This window comes from Paramormyrops kingsleyae, chromosome 4, assembly GCF_048594095.1.
Source record: "Paramormyrops kingsleyae isolate MSU_618 chromosome 4, PKINGS_0.4, whole genome shotgun sequence".
Classification (NCBI taxonomy): Eukaryota; Metazoa; Chordata; class Actinopteri; order Osteoglossiformes; family Mormyridae; genus Paramormyrops; species Paramormyrops kingsleyae.
This window is the reverse complement of record NC_132800.1, coordinates 32,939,231-32,948,323: the sequence shown is the minus strand read 5'-3', so window position 1 is coordinate 32,948,323 and position 9,093 is coordinate 32,939,231. Positions and strand designations below refer to the sequence as shown.

The following is a 9,093-nucleotide window of genomic DNA, read 5'->3' as shown; positions in this document are numbered from 1 at the left end:
AGTGTCAGTTTTTAAAATTGGGCTTTACATTTGATTCACATTTGTCACTATCAGTGTTAAGCTGTTAGCTTGGCCAGGTTTCTGTGAAACACATTTAAATTTACATTTCAATTTGTGTTAATTTTAGTTGCATTAGGAATCTAGAAGTCATTTGGGGAAAAAAAAACACATGTCAGGGTGTGTGTGTGTGTGTGTGTTTGCTGTGGTGAAGAAAAGAAACAGAACTGAATGAATATACTTTATTTGTCCCCTGATTTCCAACACACACACACTTTGAACATCCCAGGTAAACATGAAGCCCCCATAACCGCGATCCTAAACAATAAGGCAGGAGTTATAGCAGGTTACTTACATCTACGTTTATATTTCACAGACGGAGTCCCCACAGTGATAGTAGAGTTATAGACACACAACAAGGACAGCGTGTATAAAAGTGCATCCCTGCTCCACATAGTACACAAGACATAAAAATATCCCAACAAGGTGTTACATATTTACATCCTTAAAAATTTAATATCCCAACAAATTAACAGACACAGTAGCCTATAATGACAAAGCGACAGATCAGGTCAAATTCTGATTTTAAGTTATAATTTTAGAATTTTTAGCTATGAAACTTTTACGTTACAATACTAAGAATTAGCATATTAATCATAAACATCCTAATTATGAAATTGTCCCTGTATCCATTAAACCCACAACCCCATACTGGATAAGCAGTTGGTAGATAGCTGAATGTTTTGATGTATAGATTTTTTTTTTTAAAAAAGGTAATACATTCACGTTACAGATATGTAATGTATGATACATTGTATTACACCGTGTCAAATAAATGGTGTCCTTCGTGTTTCGTTTATTAGTTTCTGTCCGTCTGTCTTCAGAAGCCTGCAATCTCCTTATGTTCATGATGATCCAGGAACTGTAAGTTGAGCATCAGGCAGGAGATATTCCAGGTGGGAGGCCAATATGGTGTAGGACACCATCTCTCACTTACATCATCTCTCATTTTCACCATCTCTCTCTTACACCATCTCTCACTTACATCATCTCTCATTTTCACCATCTCTCTCTTACACCATCTCTCACTTACACCATCTCTCACTTACACCATCTCTTTCTTACACCATCTCTCTCTTACACCATCTCTCACTTACACGCACTAAGAGCAGCTTAGAGTTGCTGTACTTAGCTGAAGCTTTTCATCCTAAATTTTCTTGTTTAACATACAGGTAGAATAATGAAATTAGGATTTCTTATGTAATTGCTCATTATAAGTGATGCATCAAAGGCTATGTAGCCATTCTAGAATGTGGGCAGCATCATTGTTCAAAGGCAGTCACTGCTGTCTGTAAGCAGCCACTGTAAGGGGCGGCCTTTGGCACCGTACTTACGGCATCAATTCACTGCAAAAAATATACACCAGCCTTAAGACATCATCTTTGGAAGGTGCCCCTTGCTGCGGAAAGTGTGTCCTTCAGAGATCCCAGTCTTTGTAATGGAGGTTCTCACAAGTGATTTTGTCCACTAGGATTTTTTTCATCCTATTGTTACATTTCTTGAAATATACCGACCGGCACCTTGTCAGTGTTGTTGCAAAAATCTGAAATCGTGTGTCTGGGGGGGAATGATTTGGTTAAACTTATTTTAGAATTCAAGACAATAGTTTTTTTCCACAGAGTAGTCTTTTATAATAAGTTTTCCTCAATATTGTTTTGTAACAGCTGAGAAGCAACGGTGAATCTTAAGTTGACCCAGTGACTGAATGAAATTATTAACATTCTGAGGGTTAATATTTGGCAAAATCAATGAAAAATACGAAATTTGTTTTTCGATTTTATAGGTTTTACCCAAATGAGGATGAATTAAGAAGGGCAATTTCCTGGATTCATCCACAAGTTTTTGAAAGCTATGATCTTCTATTAATGTCTTATTTATTTTTTTTTTGATGCTGAAGATTCCACCAATAACTTTGGTTCCTGAATAACTGGGCGTTATTTCTTGTAACATGTCCTGGACATTTTTGCGAGTTCCTTTAGGATGACATACACTTACAAAAGTGTGAAGCCTGCCAAAGACTATGCAGTGCAAAATCACATAATCTTCATGATAAACAGTGAATAAAATGTGTATGTCCCTTTGTCTCTCTGCCACCAGAATGGCAGCGTTACTCTGACTTGACCAGAGCACATTCCATCTCTCTTCTTCTCTTTGTTCTTCTTCTTTTAGTTTTTTAATATATTCTTCATTTTCAGCCGGCCCCTTTGTTAAGAGAATAATGTCAGGGCATAATTCTGCAAGGTCTTTATCACTTGGCAGGTCTTGCACTCTGCAAGACAAAATCTTAAGTTCTCGGGTTTGATCTTTCAAATCAAGGAACAGTGAAACAGGCCGATGATCAGATATATAGTTGTTGTGTTTGCAGTCATGGATCAGCTTCTTTTTCTTAGCATTAATGAAGATGTAGTCTAACCTGCTGTAATACATTACATGGTTGCGCTGATATTTATAAGTGTACTCTCTATCATCAGGGTGTTTCTCTCTCCAGGCATCTATAAGGTCATGTTCATCCATGAAGGGCAGCAGCTCCTTCCTTATTCTGATATGATCATCATTGTCACTTTGACTCGTTGTGTCTTCCTCTTCATCAAGTGCAGTGTTGAAGTCGCCCCCAACCACAAGAATATCAGTGTACAGGGGCTTTATTTTTTCAGACAGTTTCTTGAGAAGTCCTGTTTCTTCTTGGTGGTGATACACACTTACAAAAGTGCAAAACGTTCCTGATATCCAGCAACTCACAATCACATAATTGCCGCTTTCATCAACAATTTCATCTAAAGGTCTGAAGTCTCTTTTTTTATTCACCAGAATTGCAGCTCCTTTGGACTTGGAATTATAGCGTGTGAAGAATAATCTCCAATCGTTCTCATAATTTTCCAAAGTATCATTTTCTCCAATGTGAGTCTCTGTTAGTAAAACAACATCAACCTCATTTTCAGATCTTTCTGGTTCTTTAAAGAGTTTGTTGCCATTTTCTTTCAGTCCATTAATGTTGACATTAAGAATGTGAAGAGGTCTCTCTTGCTCTGTAGTTCTGCCGGCCATTTCTTCTGTCAATGCTGCTGCTGTTGGCACTTGGTGGAAATGAAGACTGTATTCACACTAAGATCAGATCTACAAATACATAAAATCATCATGCCTTGTGCTGTACTGCACATTTCACTTGTGTCATTTTTAAGTACATTTGCCATCTATCTTTTTTATTATTATGCAACAAGGTGTGTGTGTGTGGATTAGGTTTATGCCTTTGGGGCCCAATAGTCCTCCACTGTTTTGACATTGTGGGGACCATATTTCAGGTCCCCGCAAAGATCTATGATCTATTTTGTTTGGTTACTTATGATTAAGTTGGGTAGGGGTTAGGGCTGGATAGGGATTAAGGTTGTCATGAATGAAGAAATGAATGGAGAGTCCCCACAAAGATATAATTACAAACCTGTGTGTGTAAATGGGAATTAAATATTGCTATTTTAAAGGCTATATATTGCATATTACATTCACTGCAGAAAGGACTAGCTGATCTGTGTTTATTGGCAGTACTCTATACAGCCATACAGATTCACATCTGATTTCCATCCATTCATTTTCTGTTCTGTCCATTTTTCAAATCAGTTTCATCATAAATGTCCTGCCTTCACCATCTGCTCTCAGGCCAGACAGCACAACAATATCAAAATAAGTGGTGTAACAATTCATCAGTTTTAATTGCTGTATCAGTTATTAAAGCCAGTTTACGATTTCGAGTTTCTTGATTGCTTTGGAGCATTTCTCAAATGACCATTAACATTTGCAAACCAACAAGAGTAATCCCCACACCACAATGTCACTTCTGCACAGCAGGATGTCATTTCTCATTGATTCACACAAATTTCCAAATGTTTCAATAGATATATGCTAATGGTTTTGTAGAATTGTCATAATTAGGCACAAATTTGTTACTTTAGTTTTGTTGGTCAAAATAGATGATGTACTTTCCCATTGTAGTAATTTTACACCCAAACCTGTATGCATATGTGATCACTGTTTGTCACCACATGCAAAACAGTCAACCAAGCTTTCAGAATGATTTAAAAATATATTCCATAAACTGTAATGATACAGCATTGTTGTGTTCTTGATTCCCACAGTACATTATTATTCTCCTATTGCTGTTTTGCTGCTTTTGTGTTACAGTGCTGTGTGACTTTTTTATTGCTATTGCACTGTGTCTTGAGATCTGAAAAATACGTGAGTGCTTTCTTTTACAGTTTTTCTCGATTGCTTAAATGCACTTCGCAAAACACTAATCTCATTTCTATAACAGCCTCAAAGCTCCACAACCTTAACGACATTGGCCACTGTTTCATTTCTTAATGAGTTTGTACTAAGTGTCAAATGGTAAAGCACATTTTGCAAATCACATAGTACATGCATCATTGCATAGACACAATTCTCAATTGTCTCTAATAAACCATTCGGAACAGATGCTCCTTTTATCATTTAGGAACATACATTTCTCATTCATATTTGACAATGACTCACTGCATGCTAAACATGATGTACAGTGAGCAGTGCATACATTTGGCAGTGTGCTTGAAGATTTTTAAGAATAACGAGCTAATTGTACCGCTTCCCCATTCTGGAAGGAGTGGTCGATTATTGAGCATTGAGAAAGACATTTAGATTTTGGGAAATGCATCTTGGCAATTGAGAAACTGTAATAAATTAAATATGGAGTTTAGCAAAGTTGAAACGGGTGTCATTGACATGGCTAAGTATCAGTTTGCTAAAGAAGAATGATCAGTCGGTGACAATGAGAAAGTGGGCACCGACTATCATTCAGAATTATGGACCTCAGGAACATACTTGCACTGTCATACTGGCAATATATCTAAGCATTTTGACTCTCGTGGCTAAAACGATACTGATCCTTTTTAAGGTAGCCATCATCCTCAAAAGTTCTAGATCTCCTGTGAAGGGTCTTGTCTGCCAGGAGCAGAGGAATGTATTTAAATATATTAACTTGGTTGTAGGAGTTTTACTTACACAAAATTGTTCTGAGGGCAGAATGAAAAATGATTGGTTCAGGGAGAAAACCAATTAGACTGTAGAGGAGGTGGGTCTAAGCAACTAGAGGAGGCGGGACCAAGACATCTCATTGGTTAGTCTCACCTCCTCTAGTTGCTTGGACCCACCTGCTCTGCCATCATTTTTATGTGAATCTCTCATGAGCTATTTATTTCTGTGTGTGTGTGTGTGTGTGTGTCTGTGTGTGTGTGTGTGTGTGTGTGTGTGTGCGCGCGCGCATTAGCAGAGTTTGCCCTATGTTTGCGCTGCTCTAATATTGGGGGATGGACAGGGTGGTCAGCCTGTCTTCCTTATTACTGTTGGGCTGTATTGCTAGATTCCACTGTCATGTGCAGTGGTCTGATGTCCGGATTGAAGTGCACTTGTGTATCTGTAATTTATTGAGTGTGCAGTGTTCTGTCCAGCGCTGTGACTGTCCCTGAGACTGAGTGGGTGCCACATGGTGGGACTTTTAAATGTTTAAGGAAACAAAAGAAAATGATTCTTTGTATCCGGTAGTAGGTTGTGTTTACTAGTAATAAGCTATGGAGTAATTAGTAACATTGCGGCAGCCAAAATTCTGGGTTTATAATAATAATATGAAAACATGACAATATGCCAAAATGCTGGCGAAAAAAAACCAGTGGTAAAAATCTCCCACACAAAGCAATTTAGCGAATTACCTTAGCAGAGCATACAGACCGATACATTACAGTACATTTTACGTAGTTTAGTACGTCTGTGTTTTCAGAGAGTAAGTACAGCCTAGCAGTGTGTTACCAGTGTTCTCTTCTATGCCGTGGTCTGCTACATATTGCCACATATCAAATCGCTGCCTTGCAAAATCGAGATCGAATCATATCATGGCAAAGCTTACGATTTACATGCCTAATAGAAATGTATACGCCTCTTACCTGTTTGTTCAGGGTTGTGGTTTGTTCACCCTCCCAGATTTCAGTTGGTATGATGTGTGTCCAAGCGGGTTAGGACTCTGTGGTTAGGATTGGGCCCTTAACTGCTGCTTACTCTGTAGATGAAAAACATACATAAAATAAATAAAAGTATATGTCAACAGAAAATGTTTGTAAAAAAATAATGAAGTGCAAGAAAATAGAGACCGTAAATTACCTGTTTTTTGAGAAAATATTACCACTTTGCTCTACTGGATGTTAACTCAGACTATGAGCTTCAGACAAAAAGTGACTGAAACCGCTGGTCTTGGGTTTTTATCGGAGTGTCATGTTGTTGTTCACTCAGTCCCCACCTCCTGCTCCTCCTTTTCTCCTCCTACTTTTTCCTTTCGTCGGTAGTTTTGAAGAATACATATGTTGTCAGTAACCTTGTTTATTTTGATGTCCTAAGGACGACATTCAGACCAAAAAAGGAGGACGTATCGCTGTTTGCTGGGCGTGCCACTGACTTTCCCGACTTCCCATTTTGTAAGTAAAAGTGAAAATAATTTATAGGTGGAGTCTACATTTTGTCAAGAAACACGAATAAGATTCTGCAATAATATAAAGACACTTTGTATTGCAAGGTAAGATTATACAGTGACCCCTTCACATTCGAAATCTGCAGTAAAATCGCGGAAACTCGCAGATACGTCACTGCTGATAAACTTTTAACCTGGGAAGATAATGCATTGTTTGCACAATTGGTGTTATTGGAAGAGTACCAGTTTCATAGGGCATTAAATAAATAAAAAACGTTCAGTGAAATCAAACACACCATACAACTCGGATTCCGAATTTATTGAATTTTATTTAAAAGAACGGTTTAATTTCAGAGTCAGTGGCGGTGTGACCAAAAGCATTCGGACTGTTAGCATTTTTTATTACAATGAAATGCTGAAACGTTCATGAAGCCCCTGACTTAGCGTGCACGGTGCCCTGTACAGTATTCTGTCGAAATAACATGCCCTATTTAAGGTGGCACGGATCCTGCGAATAAGCGTTTACCTTCCTTACCTTACCCAAAGAATACCTGTTCTTAATGGAATACAGTTGTAGTGAATTACATAAAGTTGCTCACCTTGAAATTGTTAGGTAGGTTTCTAACATTATTATTGGACTATCGACGTTCACTCTGTTCAGCTGTAAATACCTCCACTTCCCTCAAACTGACTGTTTTACCGCGTCTGCATATAAATGATCGTGCGCGTGGTTATGATTCTCAGAATCCCCAGAATCATGGCTATTCATTCATTCCAGTGTTAATTTTGACAGCAAATCTTTATTTAGTTTTAGTCATAGTCTTTAGACTAAATTGTATTTTAGTTTCAGTCATAATTTAGTCAACTTAATTATTTTAGTTTTAGTCTAATTTTAGTTGACTAAATATCATAAGATTACAGTCGACTAAAACTACAGCTGATTTAGTCGACTAAAATTAAAAGTGTAAAGTGTAATGTTTAAAGTTTCCCTTTCGATTTCTGAAAGTTATTGTGTTCACCAAGATGAAATGAAACCAATGTTAAGGAATGGTGTTAAGGTCTGACTATGCAGTACACAAAGACACAGATTTCACTCTTATTTGAAACACAAACGTGTTTATTTACCCGGAAACTGTACTGTAAAATCAGTGATGCCATTAGTGCAAAAATAAAGAAGTGTATAGGCTATAGTGCCTCCAGGCCTGCTCTTTCTGAATATTAAAATAAAAATATTACAATAAATATTTGTAGACGTAGTTTTTTTTCGTGATTTCATGTTCATTGAAGTTTCCGCTTTTTAACAACTATATAAAGTAATGTTATTTGTTATATAAATCAACTCAGGTGAAAGAAAAAAATGTACGTTTTCAGGGTTGCCAAATCTCAAGCATGTGGCATGACACTCACGCAGGAAATCTTACGGCAAATCTATATTATTCCATTATAAAACCTAAAATTAGCTACGTCAAAAGTGTATTTACACGGTTACATACAAAAGCAGACTATTTACAAGGTAAGGACTGTTACGTATGTGTGCAGACAACTCCAGTCAGCTGACCGAAGTTGGCAACCCCGCGTTGTATTTGAAATGAAAAGTAAAATGCGCTGTTTTCGCCTGAAACGGCTCGTCATTCCGTTTGCGTTGTTACTCTGACAAATATAAAACGAATATGAGAAAAACACATGTCACGTTTTATATCTTTTCGAAATAAGACCGCCCATATCGTACTCTAATGGCGACTAAAGTGATAAGTTCGCATAAATTTATATTAAAACGAGACTTTAATTTTATTACTGGTGTGGGATTATCGAAACCAATAATTAAATCCATGAAAACTAAAATATGTAACACAAACACGACTGTATTAGGTTATAAGCACTTTATTTAAACATGCACAATTTTCACATTTTATTTATTTTGTCTTATTTTGAAATGCAGCCCTACTTTTATTTAGTAAATGAGAACATTATACATATCGGCAGTCATACAGAGAGGTTCAGTTTTATGTCACGTGACAAATATTGTCAAAACGTTTTTGAATTGTACCTAATTTAATTTGACAGTCAGGTATTGATTACATGCAATGTTGATACAACTAACAGGCTACTTAAATATATATCACACTAAATTGTTAGACATTATAATCTTCCCGACCTTTGCTTTAAGAAATTCTCTAACTGGACCTCTTTACATTTTAGTTGAATACCCCTGTATGCGAACTACATTAGTTATGATTATATCTCAATTATGACAATTATGAAAGCCCATTACCTCAAGCCGTCTTACATTTTTGACATACCCTGGTGATTATATAACTTTCCAAAATTTATCGAGGACAAAAACTATTTATCAATATAATAAATACAAATTTAATTAAATAAAAGCAAAATCCATGTTACTCATTCCAGCAAATTGTTCTTTTAAATGATCTATGATCCGAGGATGAATTGTATAACAACCCAAAATTCATGTGTTAGCTATAAATCTTGGTGAAATGATTTCAGTTCGTGTATCAGTACTTTTTGAACATTTTCTGTCCATTTTAACACCGCGATAA

The 9,093-nt window shown here is 36.7% G+C and overlaps 1 long non-coding RNA gene across 1 annotated transcript; it reads right to left on the bottom strand.

The window, feature by feature from the left end:
* Window positions 1–254: 254 nt before the first annotated feature.
* On the bottom strand, window positions 255–6,408 carry LOC111845881 (uncharacterized). Its single transcript, XR_011990025.1, has 3 exons — window positions 6,232–6,408; window positions 6,018–6,130; window positions 255–3,171 (listed from the first exon to the last, which is right to left on the bottom strand). It is a non-coding gene; the product is annotated as an uncharacterized lncRNA (long non-coding RNA).
* Between the last annotated feature and the right edge of the window lie 2,685 nt (window positions 6,409–9,093).